Raw genomic sequence first — 18,807 nt, forward strand, 5'->3', positions numbered from 1 at the left:
GCACACAGAAGTAATTGGTGTTTAGTACTCAGCTTTGAAGACATGGCTCACAACGTATGTAGTAATAATTCACAAGTATACAATTTATCCTTTTCATTTTGCAATTTCCTATTTCATCTTATAAAAGTTGTAACACAAATCTGCTGCACCTACATAAAAAACTGAAATAGGACTAAAAGCATTGTTTGATAACTAATGTTTAATATCTAATATATTCAATTTCTATCAACTGACTGGAAACTTCAAATTAACTATGTACACAATTAGCAACTCTGGGAACAAACTTTCCATGTACATATATTGTTTCCCACCATGTAGGAAATATTAATCACACTTACCTGAAGGAAGTTTGTAGACTACCTGCAGAGACTAAAAGACTATTAAATTACAGACAGTTTTCATTTTATTTCCATGTTTTACAAATGTAAAGTAATACACAAACCCACTGTTTCCTGAACTGGGAAAACTAATGATCTTTGGAAAGATTTTTAGTACCAAGTATTTCAGGGCTTAACAAACAATATCAGAGATGGGTTTTTTTTTATAGTCTAACTACATTTTCATGTATACCTCTATCTTTTTATCACATTTTGGGTCAGTGGTCTGGAAAATCCTGTTCTATGAATTTCAGACACTATGATCAAGATTTCAAGCGAATATGCTTGCAAGGATGTTGAAGGAGAAAACAGAAACAGCAACATAGGCAGAGGTAACACTTCACCAAAACTACTAGGGTACGTACCTATCTGCTTAAATTTTGTTGTTGTTGTTGTTGTTGTTTTAATATCCTTCATCCTCTTCAGTAAACATTATTAAAACATAATTATTAATAAGAGTCTTATTAAAAATGGCTCTTCTACAAATTTTAGATATTTCTAGATAACATGTACATTGGTTCTGAATATAATTGTTCTAAAAATCAGAGGTATTTGCTATTTGATTTTTTTTTAATTTTCTATCTTTTCATTTATTAAAACATTATTTGTTTCTTCCAAACCTTTACATCCTCAAAAGTAATGATCCTGCAGTAAGACAAAGTAAAATAAAAATATTTTAAAGAAGTATACAGGTTTTTGGGTTTTGTTTTTATATATCTCACAATGTATAGTACAAAGCTTTGGAAGGTACTATATTCAGACAGCCACGGGTAAAGTTCATTTCTTTACATGCCATTTACCTAAAAGAAGGTACTAGAGACATGATAATAATTATCAATGTAAACTGATATTATAACAGGCAAGAAAAATGCTATGAACGTGGGATTTTTTGTTCTAATTGTTACTTTCTGGTTTAGGATTTTTTGCATCCACCAATCAGCTCCAGCCTCTAGACAAATAGATAAAACAGGACGAGCCTCATAAAGAAATACATTCTTTTTTTTTTTTTTTTGAATTTACTTTATTTATTTTTTTTTATTTATATATGAAATTTATTGTCAAATTGGTTTCCATACAACACCCAGTGCTCATCCCAAAAGGTGCCCTCCTCAATACCCATCACCCACGCGGTGAGCCCAGCGTCCTCCTACGCCGCCATCTTCCCTCTCTCCCGAGAGGAATTTAAGAAATACATTCTTTAAACTATTTTATTCTTTCTGTAATTGAACTTTAAAAATTTTAATAAAACATTTTAAGAAGGTCACATCACACAGCTGCTATTTTTTTCCTTCATTAAATAGTGCTCATCATCACTAATAATCACAGATATCCACCCAATACCTGTCAAAATGGCTATCATCATAAAAATAAAATAAAACAAGAATGGGCAATATTTATTCAGCCATAAAAAGAAAAGAAAGTAACACTGCCATTTACAACTTGAAGGCATTTTGCTAAGTGAAATAGAGAAAAACTATCATACAGTATAGTTTTTGTATAGCACTTGTATGTGTAATATTAAAAAAATATAGAAAAGAAAAAGAAAGAAAAAAAAAAACTGAATTCATAGATACATAGACAAATTGGTGGTTTCCAGAGCCAAGGGTGGAAAAGATGGTCACAAGGTACAAACTCACAGTTACAAGATAAATAAGTTTGGGAATGTAACAAACTGCATTGTGACTAAATTTATCAATGCTGTAACATATATTTAAAATTTATTGAGAGATCTTAAAAGGTCTCATCACAAGAAAAAGTTGTATTTCTATGAGGTTATGGAAGTTAACTAAACTTCTTGTGATAATCATTCCATAATATATTCATAAATCAAATCATTACGTTGTATACCTAAAACTAATACAATGTTATATGTCGGTATATCCCCCCAAAATTGGACAAGGTAAATAAAAAGGATGATTGTTTTGCCACTTTAGCCAGGGGGTGGAAGTCCAGGGGGTGGAAATACAAAATATATTCTTATATTCTGGCAAGAAAAATCTTAATGAGTGTTTATTTTATCAGACTCTACATCTACTAAGAAAATTATATTGTTTTTCCCTTTTACCCTGTTAAAATGGTATGTTAATTGTATTTCCAGAATTTTTAAATGTTGAATCATCCTGACATTTTTTATATATATCCAATTGGTCACGATGTTTAATTTTTATATCATAATTCAATTGACTAATCTTCTTTCAGAGTTTTTGCATCTAGGTTAAATAATTTTATTTATTGCATTATTGTAACACAATAAAAGCATGTGTTTAAAATGTGTAAGTTTTGATATATGTATATGGTCTTGAAACCATCACTACAACCAAGACAACAAAGGTATCCATCACTGCCCATAAAAAAAAAAATAACAAAATTATCAACGTAATTAATCTCAGACGTTTCCAAGTAGTCCAAATAAACCTAGAACCCTTCAATGTTGCACAGGTCAACAATTCCTTGCATACATTTGACAATCCAAAAAGGTCTGAAACCTGCAAGCTTTTGCAGAATTCATGTGGAAGGAAGACCAGGGTAACCTGAACTCCTTTGGTGGTGAACCTGAACAGAAAGCCCTGAAACAATGTATGATTTTTATATATCCCACCTAATGTTAATGTTATCTGTGTCACTACAGACATATTAATGTGTTTTATCAAATAACATTTTTAAAATGATTAAAAATGAATTATTAAATTACCATAGGAATATTAAAGTTTAGGAATAACATATCTCAACATATTTGTATTGAGGATCTGCTTTTCACTGAAAAACAGACGTTGCAAAGTACATAAAACATATATTAGAATGAAACACAAGTATTGTATTTGTTACACATTTCCTTTTATCATAAAATATATCATTTATGTAAAACCACACAATAAATGTAAATGCAGGGGCGCCTGGGTGGCTCACTAGGTTGAGAGTCAGACTTTGGCTCAGGTTCTCAGGGCTTGTGAGTTCAGACCCTGTGTCAAACTGTGCTGACAGCTCAGAGCCTGGAGCCTGCTTTGCATTCTGTGTCTCCCCTTCTCTCTGCCCCTACCCCGCTCATGCGCGCTCTGTCTCTCTCTCTCTCTCTCTCTCTCTCAAAAATAAGTAATTTTTTTTTTAAATGTAAATTCAGTGGATGCTTATCAGGTGAACTTGCTTATAACCACTATTCAGATAAAGAAATAGAACTCTTCCAGACACTTAATGATATTCCTCCATGTGTTATGTTCTGATCTTACATCCTCTCTTCATATATATTTAACCACTCTCTTGCCTTTTATAATCACTTCCTTTTGTAATCACTTCCTTGCATTTCTTAATAGTAGTACTCAAGTTTGCATTATTACCCTCGACAGTTTAATCCTGTATGTTTTTGATCATTTTTTAAACCTTTTTTAATCCACAGATTTTGTTTTCCTTGCTTATAGTTAATTCTTTTCCTTTCTTAAAGTGTATTTATTGCTAAAACATGAGTCATCAAGCGTAAAGGATTTTTTATAGCTTGGGTTTTGCTGATTGCCTATTCATGTACTAGGTTTACAGTTCCTCCATTTTGAGTACTGGCAGCTAAATACACAGCTCTGGTTAGATGCACTTTCAATCCAATGTGCAGGACAATAGGTAGTATTAATTTCTATTTGTGCTGTATCAGATTACCACAATTAAGTACCTTAAAACCTCAAATTTGTCTTAGAGTTTTAGTTTTGGAGGGCAGAATTCTTATGTGGGTTTCATGAGGCTAAAATCAAATTGTCAGCAGAGTTATGTTTCATCCTGGGGTTAGTCAGGTTTCATTTCCATGTCTTTTTCAGGTTCTAGAGTCTGCATTGCTTCCTCAGTTCATGGCCCCATTACACCACCTTCAAAACCAGCAGTGTTGCCAATTCCTAACTGTTTTTCCTTAATCCTCTCCCTATGACCACAGGAAAGGTTCTCTGCTTTTAAGGATTCATGTGAGTAGATAGACTCCACGTGAATAATGTAGGTAACCTTCCAATCTCAAAGTCTTTAACACTAATCATACATGCAAATAACTCTGTGTCATGTAAGGTGACCTACTCAACGGTTTCTGTGATCTACAGAGGACATATTGGCAGCCATTATTCTGCTGGCTACATAAAAGCTATCTCATTCTTTCAAAAAGAAGCAAATAATTTCTGGTTTCCTTTGTTACGTGAGTAGCTTTTGATTCTCAACGTACACATACATTAATTCAATGATGGCTGCAACATGAAGATTTTTAATTCATTCATTTATTCTTCATTTATCAACTGGAATGCAAAAAATATTTCATATACTTTCATATAGAACAGAAAAACATGGAGATATTTTATCTTCTCAGATTCTGAGTTGAAATGAGAAAGGTAGTTTAATGTTTCTTTCCCTTTATCAGTTTTTAAGGTAATTCCTTTCTTCTCTATCATGATCATGTGATCTCTGTGTGGGTGTAAGAGAGAGAGAAAGAGAAACAGAGAAAGAGAGGGAGAACAGTTATCAAATATGGATTTAAATATACTTGGTGGGTTTCAACCCATTATGATTACTACACAATTGTAGTTCTACCTATCCCAATTTCTGCTAGGAGAAGGCCCTTCAAAGTGACTTCTTAATGTTTTGACATGTCCCTAGAAGTGTTTGATATATTTTTTTGCTATCTAATATAATATGGTATGAAGATAAATATTCCATACTGATACTTTTAAAAATCATAATTACAAAGCTTTTACTCTTTAATAATAGGTTTCTTTCATTTCAAACAAACTCAGAACCTCAAAACTGCAGTGTCAGCTTTTTTAAGGATTTCAAATCCTTTTTTAATGTAAAAGTCTTTTCTAAAATGACGGTTCTTAATATTTGTTCAATTTTCTGCTTTTGGTTTTTGGCCTCAAAACTTCCTATTAAAAATACATTTTATTTTCCTTAGCTATCTTCAATATTTGTCACTTTGATTTTTATCTTTCTTCGTATTTATTTTTAACAAATATTTATTTTATATATCATTTATTGTCAAGTTTGCTAACATACAGTGTACATAGCATGCTCTTGCCTTCAGTAGACTCTCATGATTCATCACTTACATACAACACCACCCAGTGCTCATCCCCACAGGCCCCTCCTCAATGCCCATCACTCATTTTCCCCGCCGCCCACCCCCATGAACCCTCAATTTGTTCTGGGTATTTAAGAGTCTCTTATGCTTTGCTTCCCTCTCCGCTTGTAATTTTTTTTTCCTTCTTCCCCCATGGTCTCCTGTTAAGTTTCTTAACTTCCACATATGAAACATGATATCTTTCTCTTATTTCAATTATTTTAATAAAGATTTTAATAAAAATTTTAATAAATTTTTTCACCTTCCTTTTCCATTAAGTCTTCATTTTAGTCTTAATTTCTGATATGAATTTTTGTCTTGTATTTATAATTCTTGCCTGAATTCCATTACCTGACTTCTGAGTTTTTCTAAATTTGATAGATCCTTATGGATTTTTCCTACATTGTATCATTTTCTTAATGACTTTTAACCAATTTTAAATATAATTTTGATCTATTTTGAGGGCATGTCTTTATGATGATTTCATTGTCTGTATTAAGGAAACGAAAAGCAGTCTATGAGCTGTCTTAGTACTATCATCAAGCCTTTGGTGTTTTAAGAACCTAGGCTGACAACCACATCATATACCTCTGTTTTAATCAATCTCCTAAAGCTTCAACATCAAACAAAGCCACCTGTGACTATGACAAATCAAGAAAAAATAGCAAATAAAATCAAATTTCCATTATTATGTCTGAAAGCACTAACACACAGATTCACACACTGTCTGAATAATACAAATGACCAAACATCCCCCCATCTTGACTATTGCTAAGTGGCTGCTACTTTTTTATCAATTATAGCTTTAGGTTTGCTTCAGTCTTCCTTCTTCTTGGTAAGATTTATTAAGATACTGAATCACAAAATTATCCCTGTTTCCTGATATCACCCAATCCAGAATAAAACTTCATTTCAGTAAATCTTCCTCTAAAGCCACCTAACATGAACCCAACTTCTATGGTAAGTCCTTTTTTTGGAATGGTCTCACTGAAACAGTCCACAGTCCACCATAGTGTGTGGTCTCCCTTACTATAATGAATAAACCCAACTTGTTCAACTACACGTGTATTCTTTCCTGGTGATGTTTGGTTTGAAAGTGTTATCACCAAGCATACTAATAATGTTCCTTAATCCTCATTTTTAACAGGTATGAGATCTAACCTCAATGCTTTTCAGATGTTTAAAGGTAAAATTAGTTCCATGGAACTTCTAGGAAGAAGCATAGTTTAGAATACCTTTTAAACTCTAAGTAGCTTCCTTGTCTATTGTTTTCTTGGGGTGTGAAAAAATATGATGGTTTGTTTTCTAAGGGTTCTTGTCCTGTTCCCAAGACTCATCCTTAGCTAGACTTTCTTCTTTCTTTCTTGGTAGCATTTCAGTCATTCTCAATTTTGTGTCCACTCCCAGTAATTTGAATTTGTGTGGGTGTTATCTTAGAAGGAGTCAAACTTGTTTATGAAAATTCATAGTTTATAACCCTTTCAGTATAACTTTGAATGGAAAGCAGATACTGGGCCTCCTAGTCTCATTCTTTCCCAGATCAAAAATTTTCAATATTCACCTTTCAATATGAAATTTGCTGAAGGTGACTTCTATTCATATTTTGTTAAAACTCTGTTTTATCATTAATACATTTTCGGCTACACTGAGTGATTTGCCTTCATCTGTCAAGATAATTACATGAGTTTTTTCCCTTTTATCTTTCAATTTTATGAACAATAATGATAGATTTTCAAGTGTAAATCTGTATTTGCATTCATAAACCTCCCTTGTTAGTGATATTTTATTATTTCATATATCACCAGATTCATTTAGTGATTTTTTTTTCGTAAAACTTTTGCATCCATGTTTGAGAGAGATTTTTTTTTTTAATTTCTCTGCCTCTAATGTCTTTGTCAAGACTTGTTACCTGATATATGCTGGATATATTAACTATTTTCAAATACAGAATTGTTCTTTTTATAAGTTTCTGAAAGAATGCAATATTCCTTTATGATTTGCAAAGATTAAATTCACTGTTTAAGTTACCTAAGCTTACACTATCCTTTACAAATCTATACTCAATAGATGTTTCAAATATTATATTTATTTCTGCATACCTATTTATAAATTATGGTTTTCAAAAAAATTGATCAATTGTTCTAAATTATCAGAATTATCATAAATTTTTTCATAACGCCTCATTATATCCTAATGTCTTAAAAACTATACTGAGTAAAATTTATATGAAGTATAATGTACCCTATCAGTATACAGTATGATGACTTTTGACAAATGTCTATACTCCTTTAACCACCATTAGATTCAAAGTATAAAACTTCTCTATCACCCAATTTTATCTCTAAAAATCAATAGATTTTATTCCTGACCTTAAGCAATCCCTGATGTCTGCTGTTATAATGAATTAGAATTAACTTTCCTAGAACTTAAAATCTTGAATCAGTAATTAGTTTTGTGTCTGATTTCATTCAGCATGATTCTGAGATTTATCTGAGATGACACATTTTAACAAAAGTTTATAATATTCCATTAAATGGGTATGTTACAATGTGTGTATCCATTCACCTGATCATGGTTATTTGGATTTTTCCAGTTTTGGCCCCTAAATAAAGCTGCAGAAATCATTCATGTATAATACTTTACATAGATACTTATTTTCTTTCTCTTGCAGAAATAAATAGGAATACAGGTCCAAAAAAGGACATACAGTGATTTTATGCTTAACTTTATTAAAACTGCCAAGTGATCGTCTAAAGAGATTATGCAAATTTACATTTCCACTAGAAAATTATGAGAGCTCAGATTGCAGAACTTCTTAACACTTAATTATCTTCTTTCATTTTAGCAATTCTAGACTCTGTGTGATAATATTTTTTTTGTGTGGGTTTATCAGAGGACTAAGAAGGTTGGCATCTGTTCATGTAATTACTGACCATCAATGTATCTTTTTTTTTTCCCCTGAGCTGCATGTTAATTTATTTTGAAAATACATATTGTGCTGTCTTATTTTTAAATTGGGGTTGTTTATATAGTTTGGATATGTATCCTGTGTTACATATATGTACCACTAGTAATTTCTCCCAGTATGTCACTTACACTTTCATTTTCTTAACACAGACTTTGGAAAAAAGGACTTTCTTATTTAGATGAAGTCCAATTTATTGTTTTTTTCCTCCTATTTCTCTTATGGCTTTTTGTACCCCACTTAGAAATTTGTGCCTGGAAATAACTGCAAACTTACCTTTTTTCCTGTTTTTTTTAGAAGTTGTATACTTCAGTCTTTAACTTTAGCTCTACAATTTGATATAAGGAAGAAATGCTACCAATTATACAATCTCTTCCAAAGGATAAGATAAAAGGAAACACTGCTTAACACATCTAAAGAGATCAGAATCAATATAATTTTAAATCAAATATATGTCAATAAAATGCCATTTTTTCTTATTAAGTAACATTGGCAGCTTAAGTAAAAATTATAAACCATATATGGGTTGGTCTGTTTTTGGACAATCTTGTTTTCTCATTTACTCCTGTTCAGTCTTACAAGCGGTCATAAAGTTTGGGTTTTCAATGAATCCACTTTCAACTTTGCTGATTTTCCATGTCAATCAACTGCTTTCTATTGCATTCATTTCTGTTCTTTATTATCTCCTATCTTTTCTTTCCTTTGGTTTGATGTTACTCAATTATCATGATATTGTCAAAGTATCATTAGTGATAATTTTTCTTGTTCTCTAATATATGCATTGGGAGCTATGAAATGTCTTTTAAACTTTGCTCTGCCTGCACATTAAAAGTTTAATAAAATGTAACATTTTTCCATATATTTAAAGATATATTTTTATTATTTTTATTGTGACTTATTTTTATGAGCCACTAATTAATTAGAAGTGTAATATCCTTTTACAAGTAGTTGGGAAATTTTCTAGTTTACTTTATGTTACTATTTTAATAACATTATAAACAGAAAATATTGATTGCTATGTATCCTTTGAAATTTATTAACATTTGATTTGTAATATCTTTGTTCACTTTTGATAAATTTTCCATGTGCACCTGTATATCAAAAATGTGCCCCTGTTGCATGTAAGTCAGTTTAATATACTTACATCAATTTTGGTGAGTGAACTCTCAGATCTACTAGAGCATTACTGATTATTTTTCTCTTCATTTTATTAGCTATTAACAGTAGCATATGAGTATCTGCCATTTAAATTTTGTATGTGCAGAGCGCCTGGGTGGCTCAGTCGTTAAGCATCTGACTTCAGCTCAGGTCATGATCTCAAAGTTTGAGTTCAAGCCTTGTGTCAGGTTCTATACTGACAGCCCAGAGCCTAGAGCTTGCTTCGGATCCTGTGTCTCCCTCTTTCTCTGCCCCTCCCCTACTTGTGCTCTGTCTTCACTCTCTAAAAAATAAATAAACATTAAAAAAAAATGTATGCATGCACATGATATGTATATGATAAATATATGTATACATAATGTATTTGTATCTGGGGCTTACATATTTAATATCTATATTAACTTGTGCATATTACTTCTGAATTGTGATATGTTCCTGTTGAATTTCTTTCAATTACAAAATATTCCTCTGTCTTCTAGTAGTGCTTTGGCTACTATTACTATAGCTACAATATCTTTGTTTAGTGTTTACACCATATATCATAATTATTTCAACTTTTCTGTGTCCTTGTCTTTAACATATTGCAATTGAAAAAAGCATCTAGCTGTGTTTTGTACTTTATCTTTGCATAAAGTCCAAACATGTTTCTTAAAGTGTTTTCTGTTCACTCCATCCATTTTTTTTAAATATTCTTTTTTCATTCCTCAATTTTTTGGTTAATACCTAAATAAATTATTATTCCCTTACCAATGGTAATTTGTGAGTTATGAAATTTTTACAATTTAGTTTTTTTAAAGATTACAAGACAATACCTTATTACAGTTTAATGCAGATTATTACTTTTTCCACTTTTCCAAGCATACTTAAATTCTAGCAAATCATCTAGCTTTTTATTTATTTTATTTTATTTTTTTGAAATCATCTAGCCTTTTAAGTAAGTTTTAAGGATTTATATTGTGAACATTACCAGTCATTTCTATTACTGTTTTGGACCAGGCAGTAAAGATTTCATCTTCGTTTATTTGCCACATATTTATTCTTACATCATTTTTTGTTTCCATCTAAGATCAGTTTTTATGTTCCTATTTGGAATTATTTTCTTTCTATAAAAAAAATGCCTTTATTAAAAGATCTGCTTTGGAGCACATTTTTGTACACAAAATATTTTAGTATTTGCTGAAAATCTCATTTTAATTTTGATGTATAAGATACTGTCTTTTGAAATAAAATTGTAGATGTTTATTTTCTGCACTTTAAAGGTGTCATTTTATTTGCTGTTGATTTTTCAAAAGTAATGTTTTTATTTGTTCTGTCTTGTCCTATTTGGCTGTTTGTAAGATTTTCTGGTTGTCTTTAGTTTTCAGTAGCTGAACTATAATCTTATATTTTGTGAATTTATCTTGATCATTGCCTTTAACTCTGTGATTTGATTTCTTTAACCAGTTTCTGGCTATTTGGAGACACCTACCTCTTAGGTATTGTTCTTTCCTCATTTTTCTACTTTCTCTCTAGAACTCCATTTACACCTATTTAAGTCTTTGTTTTTCACCTTATTGTTACATATACTGAATTTCCTTGCTCTTTTTTTTCTCTAGTTACTCTCTAATTTATATGTCAACCCGTTTTCTTACTTAATAGTTTTGCCTTTTGTGGTGTGAATCTTCATTTAAATCCCCCTAGAGGATTATAAATTCAGGTACTATATATTTTTTTTCATTTTAGAATTTCTATGTAACTGTTAAATTTCATATCCTGATGAAGTGTTTTTCATCATCTATTTTATTTACCTATTCCTTCCCCTAATTTTGTTAACATTTAATCTACATTATTTTAAAGATCTGGTCATCTAGTCTCATTAATTTTATCTCATGTGACTGTATTCCTATTTCCTGTTTTCTCTTGCTTTGCAATGTTGTGTTCTGCCTTTGACATGTTAGTCTTTTTTTTTTGATAGAATATTGCTGATTGTGAATTAAAATAAAAATATTCATCTGATGTTTTCTTCCTTTATGATATCTCTCCTTCCTGAGACAATAAAATAGTGGCTGATCATATTAATTAAGTAGAGATTTAATTCTGGGTTGGAGCTCAGTTGAGATTCAGGGTGCCTTTGGTTCATCTCTGGACTATTATTTTCAATTGAGATTTCATATTTTCTGGGACTTCTCCTCACAGGTTCTAAAGTCTAACACTTGGTTCTCAAAATTGCTGAAACTTGTGCTTTAACAGAATGTTCTGCTAGGTTATGTTAAACTAATTAAACAAGGAGGCCATTAACCTGAGACAGCTCTACTGCCTGGATGAGTAAGTAAACCAAAACCTAAGCCTTTAACTGCTTCAAGGATATAAAATCAAAAGTTTTTTTTTTTTTATTATTATTGTTATCTTGTGTTTAATGTTTATTATGTGTGTGTGTGTGTGTGTGTGTGTGTGTGTGTATGAGAGAGAGAGAGAGAGAGAGAGAGAGAGAGAGAGAGACTGTGCCACCCAGGCACAGTCAAAATAAATAAATAAATAAATAAATAAATAAGATTAAGGATAACCAATCACAAACAACCGACTAGGCTTTATGCTATAAACCAATGAAATCATTTCCTACCTTTGCTTCTGCACTTTGTCTGTTTAAGTCTTTCTCCTGGCTCCTGCAACCAGAACCCTCCTAACCACTTTCAGTTTGTAGCTGCCACATCCAAACAGATTTTTGCTCAAAGTCTAACATTTTTTAATATGTTTCAGTTAATCTTTTAACAGTTCTTAGCTTCTTATCCTGCACAGTCACAAACATCCTCAGGATAAAAGTGCCAGTATTTGAGGTTCTCCCAAGTTTCCAAAAGCTTTGATGCCAAAAATTCCACAATATTATGCTCCAAAAGCTTTCTTTTTCTGAGGAGTCTTTCCCAGATGTGACCCCGTTTCTTTAGCTTTTTACCTTTCCAGAAATTGAAAACTGTCACCAGTATGAAAACAGCTCCAAATGCAAATCCACTTTTCTCAGACTGCCTTTTCTCTGGAGTCTTGGCACCTCCAGTTCTCATTTCTTCAAGTTTCCCCTGCCTTCATACATATGAGTTAGGTATTTTATCTCGATGTTTCTAGTTGTTCGCAGAAAAACCTAGTTTCTCTACTCTCCCTTCTCCAGTTTCAAAGTTTGAAATACATTTTCCACAAATAGTGAGATTACAGTCTTAACACTAATTGAAGCATGATATCTATTTTATGAAGCCTATGGAAGGTTGGAGTCATTTACTACTTTTCTGAAAACGTAGAACCAAGATATTATATGTGTCCTCTTCCTTTTTATATATTATTTTAGAGTAAGCATAGTATAATACAAAACTAACCCCTGCCTCCTCTTTACAGAATATTAACATTTAGAATAGAAAAATATGTTTCACCTCTCACATTTTAACATATAGAAAGGAGAATTAATTCCTATTAATGAATATGTGTCTGGTTTATAAAGTACACCTGTTTTCAGAATTAAAGAATGTATTTTTTTTTTTTCATTCTAAGAATGTCCCTTGGGATACTAGATTTATACATGCTTATGGAAAAAATCCCCTCTGGTCAATTTTTTAAGGCATAAAAAATTTATAGGTATTTATTCATTTATCAACTAATAAGTATTAATGGTACACTACTAGCTATTGGACATACAGTGGTGAACCAAATAATCATAGTCTAGTTTATTTGAAGTTTGATAATTAAATAAAGATGGGGACAGGGGCATCCAGGTAACTCAGTCAGTTGAATGACTCTTGATTTCTGCTCAGGTCATGATCCCACAAATCGAGCCCCTGCTTAGGATTCTCTGTCTGTCTCTCTCCCTCTGCACCTCTCCCCTGCTAACACTTTCTATTTCTAAAATAATTTTTAAAAAAGACAGGGACTTACTCTGAACAAAACAAGCTTGCAAATATAAACTAAAGATTATGCTAAGAACAATACAATAAAAGTACAGAAACCATGCTATGCGGGAAGGGGACTTAAGTGTATTTTAGTGATAGAGAAGACCTTGCTAAGAATATGCCACATAACATGATGAAAAGAAGATGAGTAGGAGGTAATCATTTGCAAAATTTTTAGAAAAACATCATGGACAGGACACATAGCACAAGAAAACTTCCAAATAACAAACAAAATTTGGCATTTTAAAGGAACTCAAATATGGCCTGAATGGCTGTAACTTAGAATGGAAGAACTGGCATAAGAAGAAATCAAACAGTCTCTAAAATATCTTACTAGAAGCCCATAAATTTGGAGACAGAGAATTCGTATGTAGAAAATTATTTGACGTAGATCTATTTTTTTAAATAAAGCCTAAAAATATTCAGAGAATGTAGTGCTCTTCCAAACATACTCCACAAAATGGTCTCATAATTGCACCTTGAAGTATTTATAAAAAATAGAAAGATAAATATTTTTTTAAGTCCTTGTACATTAAACTAGCAGGTGCCACATGTTTACAAGGTCTACCTTATAGTACAAATTGCTTGTTTTGGGTTGTATTTGATGAAATGCCACATAAAATGGTAACTTTTATAAGAATATAGTTGTTATGATTATGAAGATAATAGATAAAAATGTTTCCAGAAATTATGCTAAATTGTCATAAAATACTTATGGGTACAATTTAATTGGTGAAAGTGCACCTTTTTAAATTGGCATGACTCAAGGGAAATATCCTATGAACTTAGTGAAATAAAAACTGCAGGGCCATTATCTCAAAATTCTCCAGTAGCATTTTCTACATAAAAAGCATTTATTTTTCCTTTTAGGAAAGTATTTCACATTTTGTATTTTTGATAAAAAGCTTTAAAATTTCATCTATGAACGAGTTAATAATGTATTCATAAAACATTTTCCAAATGATATTTCCATTCACCTTGGTATATTCACTGTATCAAAGATTATAAAAAGGAGTAGCAATTTCTTTTCATATAGTAATTTATTTGTGCTCTGATGTTAAGAAAAAGTGAAGATTTCTTTTGAAATGAATCAAAAGTACTACTGCAGAGATGAGACATGGCGATAATGAAGTACATTTTAGCATGACTCATTTTTTAGATCTTCACATTATACAGTAGTAGAATATTATTTCTCATAGTACATATTCTTAATATCAAACCAGTAAATAAATATTTTAAAACTTTCATTCATATTTTTCATTTTTGCCCAATATGAGCAAAATCAGGAAAAGTAAATTATTACAAGGAAGCAAATGACATAAAACAACAATGGGGATATGAATATCCCAAACTGAAGCAATATTTAATTATGAAATGTCTGTGTTTTACTATTTATTCATGGATTAGTAGAACTATTTACTCCTGGTTTAAACATACTTACAGACACACGTGCACATGATACATATATAATTTCTCTGCCTTAAATTACCTGGGATCTTTGTTTTGCTTTAGTTTATTGATATTTTTCTTCTGACGTACGAGATTATGAATATTCCAAAAAAAAGTAACCTTTAAAATTAAACATATGTGGTTTTAAAATTCTAACTCTGTCACTTGATAGTTTTCACTTCCAAATACTTCAAATATTTCATCTATATATTAAGAAAATGAAGATTTATCTCAGAGACTTATGGGCAGAAGCAAGATAGAAAAACAATAATAATATTAGTTTGCACTTAAGTAATGAATGGCTATATAATATAATTATTCTAATTGCTTATTTAATTAGTAAGGTAAACATATTATTACTGTTTTATGGATAAACAAACTAAGAATTTGCCAAAGATGTCTTAGTTAATAAGGGACAAAGAAAGGCTTTCAAGTCCAATTTCTTAATAACACAAATTCACCTTTACTAAACCTAGAAGTACCGATGCATAGGCAAATCCTATAGGCTCTACAAGTAAGGAATGATGATTACAGATCAAAGATATTTGTGTACATGCAAGTATTTGTTTTGATGTCACACAGTTAGCTGAACATTTTCTTCCAGTCTTTAAATTGGTTGACCCAGTTACATACCCATTATGTCAGAGTTGATTATCTTTGGTAACTTTGGGTTCTTGGCTAATTATAAGCCTAAAATAAGCATAATTCTGGCTTTGTTTCTAGCAAGTTGCAAACTTCCTTTTTATGGTTTTTCTCTTATCTATTTAATTTTTATTTAAATATGATCAATATTCATTAATATATAAAATAGTCGATTAAATAACATACAAAAAATCCTTTTGACTCATACCTCTTTCCATTTGCAATATCTTCCTTCTTTCTCATTAAACAGTGAAAAAAGTTGTCTACATCCTAACTCTGATCCACCTGTAAATCTACTATAATACGCTTACTGGCTTCATTGTTTTCTGAAAAGATACTTATGTAAATAATGAACAAAATCCTATAGAGACAATTAACTTCGAGTTTTGCTTTTTTCCTTCACAGCATTTAAAACTATTCAGCTACATATGAGTAGACTTGACTGGGGGGAAAAAAAAGAAACAGGAATATGGAAAGGAACATGGCCAACATCAGGAAATTACAAAAACTCTAGAGCACAGTGCATGATTAGTATGAAGTAATCATGGGTAAGCTGATCCAATTCATCACACCTTTAATTCCCATTCACATGGGCCTACTGAATATTTCACAGAAGAACTATATAGGCACTTTGTCTAAACTAGTGGTTTCCAAGTCTGACAAATCACATCTAGATACTTAGCTGTAATAGCTTTTTAGCCTCTGCTGACCAGGAATGGATTTAGAATAAGTGTTGAACAAGACAATTAGCAGCATCAGCCAAAGGAAAAAAAAATCAAGAAAGACACTTAATTATGTGGCAGAAGCATCTGGATGGATAAATAGAAGCACCATTAATTCTGATAAGGAAGACAAGAAATGTAATAGATTGAAGCACAAAGAAATGGTATTCATTTTGAATGTGTTAAAGACAGGATTCCTATAAGATTCTAAGTGGAAATTTTGACACATGGCATATAACATGACTTAGACAATTGGACATATGAATTTAGTTGTGAGAAACAGATACTGGCAAGAGAAACAAACTTCAGATATGTGAATAAAGGCTTTGCAGGGTACAATTCCATTGAGAAAGAGTTTATATGGAGATGGGAGTATATAATAGATATGAATGTTGATCCCGTATATACCTTAAGGAATTGCAGTTATAAAGGAGGAAAACCAGCATTATAAAATATGGTAAAAATTTAGCAAAAAAACTTGGGTTTTTAATTGACAAGCTAATTGAAAAATTTATGTGTAAATGGAAAATACCAAGAATAACAAAAAAATTAAAAGTGAAGAACAAAGTTGGATTACTCACACTACCTGATCTCAAGTCTCACTAAAAGACAACCAGTAGCACAATGACACATTAATATAAAAAATTACATAGAGATTAGTGGGGAAAAAAAAGAGAGTCAATACACAGACCTCCAAACATTTGGTTTTAAAGAAAGATGCAAAGGGAATAATACAAAGACAAAAGAAAATATTGCACACTAGTGGTGCTAGAAAACTGAATATCCATCCATAAGAAAAATGAAGTTCCACCCTTGCCTAACATCACATATAAAATGGAATCAGGATAACTCAGCCCTATTTGTGAATATTAAGTTTATACAACTTTTAGAACAAAACCTCAGAGAAATCTTGGTAAACTTGAGTTTGACAAAGATTTCTTAAATAGTACACATGAACCATATAGTATAAATAAAAAGATATGTATATATTCGTAGAAATTTTAAAAGTTAGCTCTTTAAAACATACTCATTGAAAAATAAAAGTGCATGACCTAAAATATTAGAAAATATTTGCTAACCAAATATCTGATAAAGATTTTATCAGAATGGACTTTAAAATGTTACAATAACAAGACAAACTACCTAATAAAATCAGAGAAAGTGTTAATTCCATACTTCACAAATGAAGATGTACAAATGAAAAGAATATCAATTCTAGTTGGTCACCAGAGTAATGAAAATAAAACCTCAAGGAAAGACTACTGCATAGCCACTCAATAGCTAACAGTTATAAAGCTACCAACACAAGGCAATGGTGCAGAACATGCATTGCCTTGGGGCAGTTCTCATTCATTGTGGAGATGCAATGTGATAAAAAAAGGTTTGGAATGTAGTTTTGTAAGTTTCTTACAGAGTTAAGCATGAAGTTGCTATTGACCCAACAATTTCACTCTTAGATATTTACCCAAGAGAAATGAAAACATATGTTCACAGTAAAGAGTTGTTCTAGATTGTTCTCAGAAGCATTAGTTACAATTTCCAAAGAAGTGAAAACAGCAGAAAGTATATGGAAAATCTCTGTTCATCTTTCTCAAATTTGTTTTAAGTCTAAAATTCCTCTAAAAATAGTCATAAAAAAAGAATAAAATACTGAAGAAAAGATAATTTTTTTTTATTATTAGGCTGGCTTCCCGTAATATTATTGAAAATGTAACTTAAAATATAACAACCTGAAAAAAAATTTAAAAAAAATATAACAACCTGAAAACACTAATCTAAAAGTTATTCTTATGATTTACTAGTAATAACAATGTATTCAAATTTGTCCATGAGATTTTCAATGTAATTCTCACCGGATATATGCTTTACTCACTCTACAATACAAATGAGGTGATGGGGATAGAGTTCTCTCCCCTTTTTTTAAGAATCCTAATTAGAATTATATAGTTCTGAGTAGGAAAACAACAGATAAAACCCAAGAATATTTAAGAGTTAGGCAACATCAACATCATGATTTGGCAAGTGGATGAACTTATTCGTTTTCATTGTATTTTAAAGGTGAAAGGTCTTTATTTGTATAATTTCAAATTATCTTGACAACAGTTATTATAAAATATTATAAAAATGATTATAAATATATAAATATTATAAAATATCCAACATATTGAATTTTCCAGGTTAAAAGTCAAATCTTAAAAAAGTAAAAAAAAGTAAGGGTGCCTAGGTGGCTCAGTCGATTAAGCGTCTGACTTTGTCTCAGGTCATGCTCTCACAGTTCCTGAGTTTGAGCCCAGAGTTGGGCTCTGTGCAGACAGCTGGGAGCCTGGAGCCTCTTTTGGGATTCTGTGTGTCTCTCTCTCTCTCTGCCCACCCCCCCCGCCCCCCGCTCATGCTCTGTCTCTCAAAAATAATTAATAAACTTCAAGAAAAAAGGTAAGAAGAGGTTGTTTTGGAACTTGTAGTCACCTGTGAAAATGTGAAATGACATTTGGGTCAACAGGCATCTTGCTGC

General features: G+C 31.3%; 1 long non-coding RNA gene across 1 annotated transcript in view; it reads right to left on the minus strand.

The window, feature by feature from the left end:
• LOC121031281 (uncharacterized) overlaps positions 1-12,340 on the minus strand; it is a 42,253-nt gene extending 29,913 nt beyond the window's left edge. The window contains exon 1 of the long non-coding RNA XR_005790647.1: positions 12,174-12,340. This is a non-coding gene — a long non-coding RNA (uncharacterized LOC121031281). The remainder of the gene's footprint in view (positions 1-12,173) is intronic.
• Positions 12,341-18,807: the final 6,467 nt, after the last annotated feature.

Source organism: Herpailurus yagouaroundi, unplaced genomic scaffold, assembly GCF_014898765.1.
Source record: "Herpailurus yagouaroundi ecotype Mexico unplaced genomic scaffold, PumYag 141, whole genome shotgun sequence".
Taxonomy (NCBI): domain Eukaryota; kingdom Metazoa; phylum Chordata; class Mammalia; order Carnivora; family Felidae; genus Herpailurus; species Herpailurus yagouaroundi.